The 18408-nt window shown below is 39.4% G+C and overlaps 1 long non-coding RNA gene across 2 annotated transcripts; it reads right to left on the bottom strand.

Moving 5' to 3' along the window:
* Window positions 1-4057: 4057 nt before the first annotated feature.
* Window positions 4058-18105, bottom strand: LOC147027742 (uncharacterized). Of its 2 annotated transcripts, none has more exons than XR_015057240.1 (4): window positions 17963-18105; window positions 10749-10913; window positions 9339-9415; window positions 4058-4794 (listed from the first exon to the last, which is right to left on the bottom strand). It is a non-coding gene; the product is annotated as an uncharacterized LOC147027742 (long non-coding RNA). The 2 variants fall into 2 exon arrangements; XR_015057239.1 differs by having other exon boundaries at window positions 4059-4794; window positions 17938-18086.
* Between the last annotated feature and the right edge of the window lie 303 nt (window positions 18106-18408).

Raw genomic sequence — 18408 nt, 5'->3', positions numbered from 1 at the left:
CGATGGGGATAAGTTTTACACACGATATGTGGACGCTTACACACGTCCACAAAGGCTACTTATAAGCTACTCATAAGTCGAAACACGTCGCGGTAATGTCTTTTTTACACGAAACTTATTTCTAACTTATGTTTGACGTGCTTTGAACCAATTCTGTACGTAGTCCCAACACACATCGACGTATGTAGACGTATTCCAATGACGTCTTCTGGTCGACAAAAAAAAAAAAATTAACGTGTTTCTAGCTTACAACTGCCATATAAAGACGTGTTCCCAGCGGTTTTGGGAATTGGTATATAAAAATGCTGCTCATAAAAGGGGAACCCAACAGTGTTTTCGAGTTCCTTTTTGAGTCAATGTCCATGTCAGCAGTATCAGTATCAGTATCAGTATCAGTATTAGTATTAGTATTCGTAGTAGTTTGTTCATGTTGGCAGTAGTAGGTGAGTGTGAGGGGGAGGGTGTGGGTTATGATGGATCCTCCTTGCGTCCGCGTGTCCATGGGTAGGTTCATAGGCTGTCACTCAACGATTTAAATGGCTGCATCTCCACTATTGAAAGTAGACGCTTGCGCTCAACAATTGGATTTTTTTTACACTCAACGACTTTTAAACGGTACCACTCAACTATTTTCATTGTTTACAATGAACGATTTAAATTGCTGTCACTCGCCTTTGTTTTTTGACGCTGAGGTTTTGAAATTTGAAGCGTTTCTTCTGAACGTGTAAAAACGCTCAAACTCGACTATTTTAAATAGACGCTGCCGATGGACAATTTGAATCATAGCCAAGCTAGACATCGAAGTGTGAACATCCTCGTCATGCCGAAGAAAAGTTTGAAGAATGCTGCAAATAAGTGTCCTGGCCGTGGCCGTGGACGCTGACGCAAGGACGATCCATTATACCGACGTCTTTCAGCCTATGAGTAACTTAAAAGTAACGTCTGTCTGTGTGGCAACGATCGTGTAACGTGCCAACAACACGTTAATCATAGGTTAGAAATAAGTTTCGGGTACGCTAAACATTACCTCGGCATGTCTCAACTTATGATTAACTTACAAGTAGCATGTGTTGACGTCTGTCAACGATCGCAGACCGTGCATACAACTTGTGGCCAGCGTAGCGGAACGTGTGAGTCATACGCCGGCATACGTCGTGAAATTTCAAGCATGAAAAAATTTGAGGACAACCGAAAAGTACAACGTTTAAAGCCAACGTACAACGACGTATGGCAGTGTTTTTCAGCGTGCTCTCAATGTTATCAAAACTTACCCATAACGTATTCAACGTGTGCCAGCGTTTTAGAAAAAAAATTCAAAAATCGGCATACGTTGGCTAAAACGTCAAGGTGTGACCGGGCCTTGAGGATGCTTAAAACTCGGTTGTCGAAATTCTGGTAAAAATCCGATGTTTTGGAGACGTTTTAAGATTGTATAAAAAAATATTTCACTCGACGCATCACGGGTCGTCCCATGATGCAGTGCGCTCGAGCAGACGCGTCGTTGAGTCACGTTAAGGTTTTCCGTGTACGCGCTGACGGTGTTTTCGATAAAGATGGTGTTTAAAAGTCATTTTTATCCCAATAAAGGTTATCGTCGCATGCCTGACTCGCTGAGCCATCGGATTATGTAAAGATTGTTGGTGGATGGCCAAATATTACGGTTTTGTGACTTTGATAAAATAATATTGAATAATTGCGTGGAGAAATGGAGATTTTTGCTTCGCTCGACGTTACGAGTTCGTTTTAACTTCGATTTTAATTTTGTCTTCGGTTTTTGCGATCGCTTAGGACGCTTAAAATGCAGTAGTCGAAATTCTGGTAAAAATCGGATGTTTTGGAGACGTTTTAAGATTGTATAAAAAATATTTCACTCGACGCGTCACAGGTCGTCACGTGATGCAGTGCGCTCGAGCAGACGCATCGTTGAGTCACGTAAAAGTTTTCCGTGTGCGCGTTGACGGTGTTTTCGATAAAGATGGTGTTTAAAAGTCATTTTTTATCCCAATAAAGGTTATTGTCGCATGCCTGACTCGCTGAACCGTCGGATTATGTAAAGATTGTTGGTGGATGGCCGAATATTACGGTTTTGTGACTGATAAAATAATATAAAATAATTGCGTGGAGAAATGGAGATTTTTGCTTCAGTCGAAGTTACGATTTTTGATGGTTTGGTACAGAATCATCGTAGAAACTTCTGGTTTGCGTCGCTACCTTCTCTAGAGACAGCTTTTATTACACAAGGTCAGAGGTCAAGTTGATGATTTCGTAAGTACCAGTCTATGACTGCTTGTTTGTTTGTTTGTCCGGACGATATCTCAGCTATCCTTTGAGCTGGGAAGCTGAAATTTGGGGAAAAAGTGAAGATGTGCTTTGATGAAAATTTTTATTTTTATCTTTTGATTAACCTATTAATTGATTACTTACTTAATTACTATGTATTTATTAATTGCTTATTTATTTTATTTCTCATCCTGGCAATATTTCAGGCACCTTTTGAGCTCGGAAGCTGATATTTGGACATGGCAGTGCCAAAGTGATTTGGCTATAAAGAGTGTTTTTTGATTAATCAATTAATTATTTTCCTTCCTGCTTTCCTGGTGATATCTCAGCTATCCTTTAAGCTGGGAAGCTGAAATTTGGGGACAAAAGTGAAGATGTTCTTTGGCAAAAATGTATTTTTTAAATTTTTTTATTAATCAATTAATTGATGAATTACTTAATTATTATCGATTATTTATTTATTTTATTTCTCATTTGGGCAATACCTCAGGCTCCTTTTGAGTTCGGAAGCTGATATTTGGACATGAGAGTGAACAAGTGATTTGGCTATAAAAGGTATTTTCATTTAATTGATTAATCGATTAATTGTTTTCTTTCTTGTTTGTCCGGGCAATACCTCAGCCATCCTTTGAGCTTGGAAACTGAAATTTGGAGATAAAAAGTGAAGATGTGCTTTGACAAAAACTGTATTTTTATTTTTTGAATCATCAATTAATTGATTAATTACTTAATTATTATGGATCTATTAATTAATTAATTGTTTTCTTTCTCATCTGGGAAATATCTCAGGCATCTTTTGAGTTAGGAAGCTGACATTTGAAAATGACAGTGAACATGTGATTTGGCTATAAAGTGTATTTTTAATTTATTAATTAATCAATGAATTATTCATTTTTCAATGATTTAATTAATTTTCACAAAGTTACAACTTCGGATGAAACAGTGGTGGTTGTGGTATGCTATTAGCCAATTGATGAAGAAATTCATTATTTTCCGATTATTATTTCTTGATTTTAATTTCGCAATTAATCAATGAATTGTTTTCTTTGTTTTCTTGTTTGTTTGTTTGTTTGTCCAGGCAATATCTCAGCCATCCTTTGAGCTAGGAAACTGAAATTTGGGCACAATAGTGAACAAGTGCTTTGGAAAAAACGCTATTTCTTATTTTTTGATGAATCAATTAATTGATTAATTACTTAATTATTATTGATTTTTTAATTATTTATTATTTTCTTTCTCAGCTGGGCAGTATCTCAGGCATCTTTTGAGTGAGGAAGCTGATATTTGGACATGACAGTGACAAAGTGATTTGGCTATAAAGGGCGTTTTTGATTTATTGATTCATCAATTAATCGATTAGTTATTTAATTTTTCGATTAATTTATTTTCAAAAAGTTACAGATTCGAATGAAACAGTAGTTTAGGTATGCTCTTACCCAATTGCTTAAGAAATTAATTACTTTATGATTATTATATATTTGTTTTAATTACACAATTATTCAATGAATCAATCAATTATTGTACACCACTCCCTCCCAATTCCTTATCCATGTGCTGCACGGCGGCATCACTCGGTGCCGAAAGGTGCCCTGGAAATGTCGCGCGCAAGGGGATATGTTATTTATTAATTTGCCATGGGGCGTTATACTTTGAACATACCTCTGCTTGTTTTGAATCTGATTGGAGAGACAGTTCTGCCATGATTTTGTACACTGGATGTTCATGAATACTTATGACATTCATTTTCGTGGAGGGTTTCACCTGGTACAATGTGATAAAGCAGACGACAACACAATTTTCAGAGTTGTTTTAATACACAAGGACAAGTCACATTGTGATAATGCATATATAGCAAGGCTTCATTAGAAAAAATACTTCTAGAATTGTGCAAGTAAATACCTCTAAAGCAAAATTAATTTTCAACCTCAAATTATCAAGATATTCAAAATATAAATCAAGACGTGTCTTTGTGGGCCTGTATGTTTATTTGGCTTATATGCACTCCTGATGGAATGAGTTGAAAACTGGTGGTTGTTCAAGGGGTGTGTATTAAAGGCTTTAAAGTTTAAATGGATTAAAAAAATTCATAATTCCTGGTTCAGTGGTGGGAGGAACCCAATTGTCTGTAAATATGCATGACATAGCGCTGTCCCCAGTGGAAGTGGGTATTGCAAATTGTACTGAAGTACCCCATTTGTGGGTGAATTAGCCCATTGGTCAGTATGAACTGGTTCTTTGCTAGTGCAGTAAACTTTTCAAACTTCAAGAACCACAATTTATGGATGCAACAAACGTTTTTTCTACAGAAATCAGAATCAGAGAGAAATACTTCAGAAACTTTTTGTGAATAAAACTATAGTTTGTCATGACACAGCGGCTCCTATCAAAATAACGTAAATCCAGGACAGTGCAATAATAACACGGCCATGTTCCTCCACCAGGTGAAAAGGCACAAGTTTCTGGTGTGAAGATTTACACCACAACACCGAAGTTATCAACACCAGCTTTGGTACCCTGCAGGTCAAAAGAAATGAAACAAAAAATAAATTAATTATGGACATACTATTGATCATTGTTTTGATTTATTTATTTTATTTTATTTTTTTTAAAGCTTGATGTGAGCTTAGCGGTTAAGGTGGCTGGTTTAAGACGTTGGTGTCATGCGTTTCAGTCCCTGTCATACTGTAAATATCACAAGGTGGATTGACTTAGACTGTCACCATTCTGAGGTCGGCAAAGTGAGTACCAGCTCTGGGAATAAACCATTTGGGTATCCTGCATTGGAGTGGCCACACGTCCAGCATTTTTCCACAATTCAATGAAATGGCCTCGGCAGGTCTATGTGCCTCGTGACATGAAAGGAATGGCTTGTTTATTTCTGACATTCATTTTATCATTTGGAAATGTTCTGTGAGTTTTTGGGAAATTCGAATTGTTCTTAATCTAACAATTATTTGTGTTTCCTTCCGACAGTTGATTCTATGATAAAGCTATAAATTCATCAACTCGAATGGTTTGCAGAACAAATGGTCCTAGAAAGCTGCAATTCTGTGTCTTTCTAGTACCTTGCCTGATTATCCTCCTATATAAAATAAGATAGGTGTGTGTGTGTGTGTGTGTGTGTGTGTGTGTGTGTGTGTGTGTGTGTGTGTGTGTGTGTGTGTGTGTGTGTGTGTGTCTGATAATTATAGAAAAGACCCCCCTCCCCAGGTTGCTCCCAGAATGAGCAGGTGTTTCTCGTGTATCTAAATGTACATGTATAAATTTGTCCTGCAAACTTTTACAAATTATTCAACCCATCGGTGGAGACCTGTTCATACATACAGATTTGTTCTGCAGATCATTCAAGTTGAGGAATATCCACCTTAATGGAACAATACATATACAGTGCCTTCAGAAAATATTCACACCCCTCGACTTTTGTCACATTTTGTGTTTCAGGCTGAATTTAAAATGGATTACATTTTAATTTTTTTGTCACCAGTCCACACAAAATACCCCATAATGACAAAGTGAAAACATGTTTTTAGAAATGTTTACAAATTAATGAAAAATGAAAAGCTGAAATGTCTTGCTTCAATAAGTATTCAACCCCCTGAGTGAATACTTTGGAGAAGCGCCTTTGGCAGTAATTACAGTTTTGAGTCTTCTTGTGTATGTCTGTATCAGCTTTGCACATCTGGATTTGGGGATTTTCTCCCATTCTTCCTTGAAGATTTGCTCAAGCTCTGTCAAGTTGGATGGGGAGCATCGGTGAACAACTATCTTCAAGTCTTTCCACAGATTCTCAATTGGATTCAAGTCTGGGCTTTGGCCGGGCCACTCAAGGGCTTTCATAGTCTTGTTCTGAAGCCATTCTAGTGTTGCTTTGGCTGTATTCTTTGGGTAATTGTCCTGTTGGAACGTAAATCTTCACCACAGTTTAAGGTGTTTTGCACTCTGAAGCAGATTCTTCTCAAGGATTTGCCTGTATTTGGCTCCATTCATTGTTACCTCTATCCTTACAAGTATCCCAGTCCCTGCTGCTGAATAGCATCCCCATAGCATGATGCCGCCACCACCATGCTTCATGGTCGGGATGGTGTTAGATGGGTGATTAGCTTAGCTTGGTTTCTGCCAGACGTAGCACTTTGCATTCAGGCCAAAGATTTCAATTTTCATCTCATCAAACCACAAAATCTTTTCCCTCATGCTGTCAGAGTCTTCCACATGCCTTTTTGCAAATACCTGGCATGCTGCCACATGCATTTTTCACAGGAGTGGCTTCCATCTGGCCACACTCACATAAAGCCTAGATTTGTAAAGTGCTGTCAAGATTGTTGTCCTTCTGGCAGGTTCTCCCATCTCAGCCAAGGAACTCTGTTGTTCTGGCAGAGTGGTTATGGTGGCTGGCTTGGGATCTTACGGTCCTGAGTTCGAGCCCTGTTGGCTGCTGAATTAATACCAGGTGGGGTTGACTCAGTCTGTCATCCTTCCGAGGTCGCAAAATGAGTACCAATGTACTGGTATAGGGGCACAGCATCAGCGGCATAGTTGCACCCCAATAAAATGATATCTACCTGGTAGCCAAGATGCCATATGCAAAAAGAAGAAAAGTGGTCATTGGGTTCTTGGTCACCTGTCTGACCAAGGTCCTTCTTACCCAGTTGCTCAGTTTGGTCAGATGGCCAGCTCCAGGAAAGAGTCTGGGTAGTTCCATATTCTTTCCATTTCCTAATGATGGAGCTCACTGTGCTCTTGGGAACTATCAACACTCCAGAAATTGTTTTATACCCTTCCCCAGATCTATGTCTCTTCACAATTCTATCTTGGAGGTCTACGGACAGTTCCTTGGACTTCATGGTAGAGTTTCTGCTCTAACCTGCACTGTTAACTGTGGGACCTTATATAGAAAGGTGTGTTTCTTTCTAAATCATGTCCAATTAATTGAGTTGGCCACAGGTGGACTCCAACCAAGTTGTAGAGACATCTCAAGGATGATCAAAGGAAATTGAATGCACCTGAGCTCAATTTAGAGTGTCATTGCAAAGGGGTTGAAGAGTTATTGACACAAGACATTTCAGCTTTTCATTTTTAATGAACTTGTAAAAACTTCTAAAAAGAAGTTTTCACTTTGTCATTACAGGATATTTTGTGTGGATCGGTGACAAAAAAAATTAAATTTAATTCATTTTAAATTCAGGCTGGAACACAACAACATGTGACAAAAGCCAAGGGGTGTGAATACTTTCTGAAGGCACTGTATACAAACGGTAACATTTTTTTTTTCCTCCATGGATTTTAAGTTAATTTCCTTGAAGAAGAAAGAATCCAAAGTCCCGTGTTTATACCACGGTGCCATTCACTGTGAATATCACCAAACCACCGAGGAATGTGTCATATACCACCTACAGGTTACAATTTGCAGTTACATTGGCCATATTGAGAAAGAAGCCATTCAAGAATGTTTCATGCTCTGCAGCTGGTTCGATCAGTTAATATAATGAAGCTTTTTGCTGCTACTGCTGTGAAAAAAGCAACAAAACAGAAAAACAATGTTGAACTGTGCCCGTGACTAAGGACACTGCAAACCTCATCAATGGACCATACATTATTAAGCGTCGGTACTGCAAAAGTAGTTTTCGCGAGAGTTGAGCTGGATGGTTTGCTCTTGTCTTCCCAACAGTCAATCAGACTAGGAATTTGGAAATTAATCAATAGCCTCTACTTCGTGCTGGCGATAACTAGCCTCTACTTCTTGAAATGTGCTCTTGGGTCTTTAACATCTACCAATGACCAGTAATGGCAGATGGGTCCTCTGGCTCAACATCCTTTCAAGGGATTGTGACAATGAGGCCTCTCCCTGCATTGGAAATAGCAGGGTGACAGTTTATAGCTGGGTCACGATTCCACAAGTAAGTGCACGTACCTTTAAGCTATCCTCTCAGCACTAATTTTTAATTCCACGATAAATTTTGTTAATGAAAACTTTTAAACTGAGCACCAATTAGCCAAGCGAACAAATTACAAGTCACTGGAACTGCTTGGGATTTGGTTCTGGGACATCTCACAATCTGACTTTTTTCTGTTTGGATTCACTTCGATGTAAAACAGGTATTTCCAAAGACTCCTCATATATTTATGTCGTCACAGAGCATGCTGCACAGCCAATGACACGATTAATCCAAAAAGAGAAAATCAGTAAGTTACATGTGTGAGGATCAGCAAATCAACAGCCAGATATCAAGTCTGCTGATATTGGTCAGTTTTTTTTGATCCTCGTGGAGGATCTCTAAGTCTTACTCACGTTGTTGTTCTTCATCTTCTTGTGGACTTTTTTGTTTCACAGCCTACAGTTTTCATCGAAACTTCTCGAAACTTGGTGTATATATGTAAAAAATACCCTGCGCAGACAGTAATCATCTCCGATTTTGAAAATTCCTCCGAGAAAAAAAAGTTATGACGTCAAAATATCTCCGCTAATGGAAATGGCCTAAAAAATTATCTCCAAAACTAGGCAAGCTTTTTGAATTCTGTTTGCGGGAATCGACCAGGGCATTAGCAGAGATAAATTACCGCACATATGATACATCACTATGATGTCATATCAATTTTTATGACGTCATTCCTATTTTTTTGACATTTTTTGTTTCACAACCCAGGGTTTTCATCGGATCATCGTGAAACTTGCCATGTATATGCAGAAAGCCCACGCACAGGCAGTAACCATCTCCGATTTTGGAAATTCTTCCTTGAAAAAAAGTTGACGTCATAATATCGCCTCTAATGGAAATCACCTATACCAGTATCTCCGAAACTAGGCAAGCTGTTTGAATTTTGTTTGCGGGAATCAAGCCGGGCATTAGCACAGATAATTTATCGCAAACCTGATACATCCCAATGACGTCATATTCGTTTTTATGACGTCATCATTAAGAGGACGAGGATCTTAGCTCATTTTCCACAAACAATCCGACCCCTCTACCTGATCAATCGTCAGCTCTTGTATGCAGGCTTTACTGAAGGGAAATTAAACACGTGTTTGGTTGTCTCGCTACTCAGGTAAATGCTTTGCTTACCTTGTGAGACTTCTTATGGGAGCAGCAGCAGCAGCAGCTCAAGCACATGGGAAAAATAATCAGAAGGAGCACAGTTCCTGCAAAGAAACATGACCGGTGATTGATTATGGGTGAATTTAATTGATATTTCTCAATCAATTTCGTTTTTTTAATTTTTTTTTAAATCAATCAGCTGCCCCAACTGGTGAAGTCCAAACTATATGCCAGGTAACTACAAACTGCTGTTTGCACAAGTCAGAGTAAACTTTTACTCTGCATCTACTGCCTTCAAATACAGAAACTCGCACCACTCAAAATGGTCGAGATGGAACGGTCACTGGAGATTCATGGCCGTTTCTAAGGAAGGCACGTGCAGTGGCATCACTCTTCCGACTTGAAGATATAACATCATCATGAGACAAATTTTATGGATCAGAGGAAATTAAGTGAAACAAAATATTTATTATCAGAAGTAGACTCAACTTGTAGCGTAAGAACAAGCAGCAATGCTGTTATCTCCATCACCGAAGGTGGATGGAGGTTATGTTTTCACTCCTGTCTGTCTGACTGTTTGTCTGATTGTTGGTCTTTCTGTGAGCAGGATATCTCAAAAGAGTTATGGACGGATTTGGGTGAAATGTGTTCGTCAGGTTGAGTGTGTGACAAGGACGAATTGTTTAGATCTTAATGAAGATCCGGATACTGAAATTTTTTTGAAGTGATTCTTCACCATTGAAAGATGGAGCCAAAACGATATATATATATATATCTATATATATATATATATATATATATATATATATATGTATATGTATATATATATATATATATATATATATATATATATATATATATATATATATATATATATATATATGTCATGATATTTGAAAAAGTTATGGATGGATTATGGCAAAAGCAGGTGGATGAGTTGGGTAGGTGACAAGAACAAGCCGATTATATTTTGGTTGAGGTCTGGATCCAGATCCAGCCTTTCAGTAGGAGTTGAAACGTAAACGGTTCAGTCTGCTGGAGGTATGCGCTCTACCGAGGTCCGTTCTATTTTCTTTCAGTGATTACGGCAGGAAAGGTATCATAACTGCAATGCACCTCCACAACCTGGCCATATCTTTTTCGTAGGACAAGTTCACCCCCCTCTTGCTGTCAAAATTCTGTATATTCCTCTGCAATGTACATGTAGTGGAAAAATAATCACTTGTGATCTTCTTTTATCCAATAATTTATTCTTCACCATCTTTCAATGTGAACCAATCACAGTATTTTTCTCCTTTTTTTTTCATCTTTTTTTTTTTGTAATATAAATACCCATGAGAGCTTCAAACTCCCCCTTGATTCAACATTCATTTGACTTATAAACAGTATTGCAGAGATCATGGGTTTTCTGATGCAATCCCAAATCCATTAACATACCCAAAAAGATGACAAACACTGCCAGTGCGACAGCATCCCACGTATTCTGCATCGGATTGAAGGATGTGTACTCTCCCTGTCCCATTTTCTGAAGGGAGGATAACTCGCTCTCGGACATGTTTTCCAAATGCTGGGTGTGGTGGTCTCTGCCTCGTGATCATTCAGCTGAAATAAGGACGAAGAAAGACAATTGCAAAATTAAATAATTATACTGTCTGTCTCGGGCTTATGCAATTGCAATTGACTAGCGGACACTCCCGCCCTCCTGGAGTACCCTTCTTGGCCCACCTTCAGTGGGAAATGTGCTGCCAAATCCATGGAAATGCACTCCATAATTTTTGTCATTTTTGAAACAAATTTTATTGATCACAACATATCATACTTCATATCATTAGATAAAGGAAGAGGATTTGTAATCCCGACTACCACCAAAGGTGGCACAATTTCTGCCACATGCATAAACCTATTGATATAGCCACGTGATGTATCCAGGAATGACCGAATGATGTGGGCCCTCAACCGGCCATACCTGCCAGCCGGGTTCAATGCCCCAAACCTGCGTTACAGGCCTTAATTCCAAGCGAAGTGAAATAATAACCATGGAAAGAGCACATGCACAAATGACCACGAGCAGATACAGTTGGATGTCAGAGGAGCTGTATTGAACAGTCCACTGGAAGAGCAAGTACGATAAGCAATGAGTCCAATTAACTTCCCTGTTGCACAGAATTAGTATATGAGGGAATCATATGTGAGATATTGTCATACATAATTATTAGAAATAAGTCAGTGGTTAACATCCCCCTTCTAAAATGAAGTATGATGATAATTACAGAAAAGGACAGAGATCTGCCAACACCCTTCCTTGCATACTACATGTTGTAGCGGAGAGGTGGCTTGACCAAATGGCCAGAATGTGTGTGCTGACCAATGGGAATGTTATTGGTTGGAGAGTCAGCCATCATGTCTGGTGGTGGAAGGTCGTGGTCAGGTAACGTATTCGGAGCGATGTACTGTATACCGTATGGTTGAAGAATTTAAGCAACACTGGTGGAAGTGTTATTTGGGCACCTCAATAGTTGTTATCAGGTGATGGCTTCAGATGACAGCAGTTCTGGAGGAGCGTGGTTCCCAACTCGGCAGTTACTGTATATTGTATGAGTGGGGTTCTGGGCATATACCTGTCACAGTTGCTGGTAACCTTTGTCCATTGTTGCTGTCCTGGACATGGACAGGCTGACCCGGGTTGAGGTTGCATAGTGCGGTCCGGCATGTTGCTCAAAATATGTCTTTTGCTGATATTGGCGTTGTTAAAGTCGAAACGTGACATTGTCCTTCCCTGCAGTAGTGTTAGGGATGCGCGCATCACGATGTTTGTCTGAAGAGTGTGTGTTGGTTTAATAATTCAGAAGGTGATGGAAGGGAGTGGTCAATAGGTGTGGAGTGCAGAATTAGTGGAGCCATAAATGGGTCCACGTCAGCATGTTTGGCATTGACAAGAATGTTCTGAATTGTCTGTACTTGACATTCGATGAAACTGTTTGAGGACGGAAAGTGAGGGCGAGAGGTAATGTGGTCAAATCCCCATTTCTTGGCAGTCAGAGAACATTTGGATGCAAATTGCGGCCCATAGTCTGTTACAATACGATCAGGTATGCTGTGCTCAGAGAAGATGGTCCTGATCACCTGGCAGACTGCATAGCTGCTTGAACTACTGCTGATCCTTTCGAGGAGATGGAATTTGGAGTAGTCGTCACATATGAGCATGTATTCTGCAGGTTGAAGAAGAATTGATCAGCTGCAACAGTTTGCCATGCTCTGGTTGGTGTATTGTGCTGTAACAGTGGCTCCGGTTCTTGTGATATCTGGTATTGCTGGTAAGTACTGCAGCACCGTGTCATGGATTATATATCCTTGTTGATGTCATTCCAGAAGATACAGATCTTGGTGTGGACCTTTTTTATCAGCTCCCTGGTAAGCTTCATGATAGCAGGAGAGAATTTATTGCTGCATCATGTGGTGTGACGATATGTTCATCTTTCATAATGAGCCCAGTATTGGCGAAGTATGGACTTGTGTTGATCTGACAATCCGTTGATGATGATGTGTATCATCAGCTGCAATTCTTCATCCTTGTGCGTCGACTGATGTAGAGTTCTGCAAACTTATTGGCAGAAAACTGGACAAGACTGAAGGATACACCAGTGTTCAGGATGTCGACATGGTTCCCGCATGATTGGTGAGACAGCGTGTCAGCCAGCAGCATGTCCTTCCCGGGGATACACACAATGGTCAGGCCATAAGTTAAAATAAGGATAAGTAGGCGTTGAAGTTGCTGAGAGGTTTCCTGATGCAGTGAATCATTAGTTTCGGCTGTTGTGTCATAAAAATAACTTTTGTGTTAAATGCAAATGATCACTTGATTCTGTATAAAGATATTATACAGATATAAAAAAGATAGGGTGACATTTTTTACAAACTTGTAAAAGCCACCAATTCCAAGATGGCCACCACTATTTAAAGTGGCACAATTTTCTAATTATTTTCCATGAAAATGTTTCTTAAAATACTTTATTACAGGTTTAGAATGGTGTCTGGCGTTCATGACATTGACGATACCCATTTTATTAATATATTTATTTTACAGAGTGGTAGTAGAGGGTCGCTATTGCATTGCAGATGAGGAATCAGAATGATATCTACAAGCTGCTTTGCTAAAGAAGTTATGAATGAGACCAAAGATATCCTATATCGCGATGAGATTGAACAGCATATGTTTGAGGGATTTGTCACAGAACGTTTAACAAAGGGAAACCTTTCAGTATGAGTCAAAATTCAGAAAAGGAAGCTCAGAACATTCAAAAGTGCAAATGCAACACTATAAGTAATAGTGGGAGACAGGCTGGTTAAAATCAAAGAAGAACGAAGACTATTGCAGAGGTTCATCATCATTTCAAGAAGCCGGCCAGAGCTTGATCTGAAGGAATGCGTCAGAACTTGTGAATTTGGCACAGCTCCACGATCCATGTTTGCATCGGATGGATCACTCTTGGTAGCTTATGACAAGGCTACGATCCTTCTTCATTTTGAGCTCCTGGCTAGTAATGAACAATAGGCGGTACATGATCAAACCAGTGAATCGGTCACAACTGATGTAACTGAATACAAGATGTTTTTTCTGTCATATATCAAAATGGATGTCATATATATATATATATATATATATATATATATATATATATATATATATATATATATATATATATATATATATATATATATATATAGTCTTTCTTACCTGTAATATCATTTGCTTAGGTATCTGCCATTGTAAATATGAGATCAACATAATAAGTGAATTCACAACAGCAACTACAACTTCTGATTAATGCCAACTATTCCAGAACGTGTGTCCATTTTCAATGTCGGTGGCCATTTTGGATTTGGTACCCTTACCCTCTTTGAAAAAAATTCCACACTATTTTTTTAAACCTTTACAACCTAAAGATACAAAATCAGGTGAAAGTTTACTTTTAACAAACATTTTGAGTGAAATTACATATAACGATCTGTACTACATCTCTAATGATTTATGGTCGGATTCCACGGTGAAGTGACTTCCGTAGATGTATTTGTGGGACCTGTCGCACCCGTAGATTACTGCAAGTAGTTCGCGTTCGATATTGCCATATCTTGTTTCAGCATCACCATTGAATAAGAGGATGTTAAAAGATCAGATCAGATCAGATCAGATCATGTCGTGCCCTGGGAACACAAAAACAATATCTAACCCTAACCCAAAGCACTTTCTTTGACGCGGGTTACAATCCTGGATGGGTAGCCACTCCAACACAAGAAGTCAGGGCAGGTATTTTTCAATTTGTCCATTGTGCCGACGATAGCTCGCCTACTCTTCGTGAAGGACACTGTGGGATATTTAACATCCACCAACTAATGCTAGCAGATAAAATAGCCAGTTTAACGTCCATCCGAGGGATGGCACATGCATTGATGAATCACCATGCCTGTGAAACACCAGGATGGCAGTTTGTTATTGGGTCAGAGTTCAAACCCAGGCTGGACAGCTCAAAGCTGAGTGTGCATATCTTTAAGCTATCCTGCGAGCTTACATTTGAAACCCTTATAAACTAGATGATATTCATAGAAAACTTACTCTGCACAGTCTTGAGAAGGACTTGGCGCAAACCAACTCTTCTAGTTTTAAAGGTTTTTTTTTTCTTTGATCCAATATGGCTGCCAGACTCGATGGATGATGGCACTTTTATCAAATTATATTTCCCATGGATAGTTGGATCAATTATTTAAACTTTTGCATTGATCGGTTAAGCGGTTTAAGAGAAGAAGATTTTCAAAGATTTTTGCTTATATCCAATATCGCTGCCAAACCGGTGACACATGATGTCATTTTTATCAAACTTTATTTCGGCTGTAATAGGAAACTTCTCGTTCAGTGGTTTGTCTTGACTGAGATACAGACTATTTCGGTAGGGAAACATAGGTTGCTACATGATCGGAGTAGTATGTATCTATGACATCCAAAAAAGTGCCAGTTGCAGTGAAAATTGTGTCCATTGGACCAACAATTGCAGATAAATTTTTGTTCATACTGAGAGAATCGAGCATTGCACTTGTCGAATTATGACATAATAAATGAAGGCACCGATGACATCATCATTAACATATCTTATTCCTCATGGGGAGTCCTTGACAATGAGCCAGTTTAAAGTTTTTCCATGAAGCTGTTTCGGAGATGTCAAGGTGCAAAGTTTTTCAGTTTTACCAAGATGGAGCCTGTACCACGTGACCTATGACATCATAATTATGATTATAAATTCCTCCAGGAGGAGGCACACCTATGGGTCCCGTTTGCTGGCGTAATTGGTGGACGTTAACGATCCTAGCGTGTCTACCCAGAACAGGAGGAAAGCCATTGCTGGCACCCTCGCTATCGTCCATGTACAGTATGCATCAGTTTTTGTCGGAGCATTGTGGTGCTGCTGATGAAATTAACATGTTTTGATTTGGAACTTATCCGGGATGCTGGCAATAGCTCACCTACTCTTCGTGAAGGACACCTTTGGGGTCATGTCCACCAACTAATGCTGGCAGACAGGACACCCAGTTTAACGTCAATCCTGAGTGACAGCGCACAAATTGATGGCTTGCCCTGCAAGTGAAACATCAGGATGACAGTATATATCTGGGTGGAGACTCCAATGCAGGTTCGACAGCTCAGAGGCAAGTAGACATTCCTCATCACCCTGAAAAAATTCCAAATTCCTGCCACCCTCAGTCGAACCATGAAAGTGCATGAAATACTTGAGCCAAAAGCATTCCCCGGCCAAACCCACAAAAGGCTGGGAATAATTGAGACCTTTAAAGATCGAAGTAGTAGTCATGGTAGTATTCGTAGTATTGCCCTCAACTCAAAGCCCAATGATTTGTCCACCTCTTCTCTTGTCTGTGAAATAGTTTTCCTCAAATCTGACCAATCACCTTCTAAAAAATTGTGTCATCACCATCTTGAGCTGTTCTCTTCCTGCTCATTATTCTCTCCTTGCTTAATCTTCACTCGAGTTCACCTGCACTTCCTTCATATTTACCCAGCTTGTCAGCTTTTCCTCTCTTTGTCCATTTAATCTCACAAACCTGGTCTCAATGATCAGATTCACTGCAACTCTGTCAAAATAATAAGAATGGAAATTTTAATTACAATTATTGAGCAGAGCCAAAAACGAGAGTCAAACTCGAGAGCCTCCATAGTCAAACTTGCTCATAATTATCGGGCTGTGAGCACTGGTTGAGGAAAACAGACCTTTATGGAATCGAGACTCCACCCTCTGCAGTTCACATATCAATGGAATCCCTTATTGAGATTCAACGAGCCACCTCTGCTCCCTTAGCTTCACCTCCTGCCTCCCTCTGACAATGCTTCCGACTCTTAACACTGTCGGGAATCTTCGCAACATCTCCCAGCTCCATTATGCACCTCAGCAGCATGACATTACTCACTCGGGATTTCTCAGATTTTTGTTTTAATCACAAATGCCCTGGAACGGCCTATCAGGAGGCAGGGCCCAATCAGCTACGGCCAAGAGGATGGTCTCATACGTATCTTCACACCCGTATGCATCGGTGCAGCCGAAATCACATTCATGCTCAACCAGTCCATTCCAAATCAAAATGACTGCTCACATGTTCTACCTTCACGTGTGTCACTCCGTGCATGTACACAGTTCAAAATCGTGCCAACTTTCACTCCGAATGCTGTCATATGAATTGTCGAGAAAATCGTGGCACGAGCCTGGTTGAGGCATGTTCCCAAATGAGGAATTGGTCCCACACAAGCCGAGCAGTCATCACCATCGATGGGAGAACCACTGAAGACAACGACGGTAATGCCTTCACATATCCAGGTGGTAGTCTTTCGAATGATGCTCCACTTGATAAAAGAATGGCAAACCGTATTTCCAAGGCCAACCAATCCTTTGGCCACCATGTCGACCACTATAGCAGAACCAGGACACCAAGTTTACTTCAAATATCTTGCTGTACAATGTGATAGTAATGAGCACACTACTGTAAGGGTAGGAAAATGTGGATGATGCATAGTCTACAGATCAGGTGCAAAAACGTCTCAGGAGGAAAGATCCAGCCATGGCAGTTGACATTGGGGTGATGTGGAATGTGTGTGGACGCCTCTGCAAGAATAATGCCGGGGTGGTTACCCACTCTCACGTTCATCGTAGATGGGAAAATGACAACAATCCACTGTAGAAGGAAATAGTCATGATAAAGAAAACACCAACCTATCTAAATTCTAAAGTAATTTCAAAGCTGTTAGAACCTGTTATATGCATGCTACGTGTACACAAAAATACATTCAGGGTGGCCCCAACATAAGTATACCAGCGATAATACATTCATTTTCAGTAAAACGTTTTTTGGGTCAAACAATACTGAGTTATAATTTGGGGAAACTGATTATTTACAACTAAATTACATCTCAATAATGCTCAATAATACAATAGAAGAAGAATTATTTTTGAAAAAATCACTTACATTTCATTCAAAACACACACATATATATATATATATATATATATATATATATATATATATATATATATATATATATATATATATATATATATACACACATACATACATCAGAATAATACAGAACCCTGCACGTGACACTCTGCGATGTCTTGTCTTCGAAGCTCAAAGAAAACTTCAGGTGGCTTTTATCCATGAGAATATTGAATCTCCGCCAACCTTTCCCTTCACTTTCCTTGTTTACAGTTTTAAAAACTAACTGGAACTCCACCCCTACCCTCCCCTCCAACCAATCAACACTACATCCGTATTGTTTATTTATATCAAATCACATTAGGAGAACGTCATCTCCACTTCGTATTTTGATAACGTCATCGAAAGTTATCAAGATATCCATTACATTCATATGAACACTCCATCCAGTGCAAGAACATCATGACCTTGACGTCGGTACATTTATAACTCTCTCCATTTGGACTGAAAGTGAGTTCCCAAGCAAATCTTTCTCGAAAGTTGAGAGAAAAGCAACAATGACACCAAAATAATCTTCAGGACGTTCAAAAAAAAAAACAACAAGTTC

Source organism: Eptatretus burgeri, chromosome 4 (assembly GCF_056783735.1).
Source record: "Eptatretus burgeri isolate ZD-2024b chromosome 4, Ebu_testis_v1, whole genome shotgun sequence".
In the NCBI taxonomy this organism is placed as follows: domain Eukaryota; kingdom Metazoa; phylum Chordata; class Myxini; order Myxiniformes; family Myxinidae; genus Eptatretus; species Eptatretus burgeri.
The sequence above is the reverse complement of the archived record's forward strand: the minus strand, read 5'-3'. Positions and strand labels throughout refer to the sequence as shown.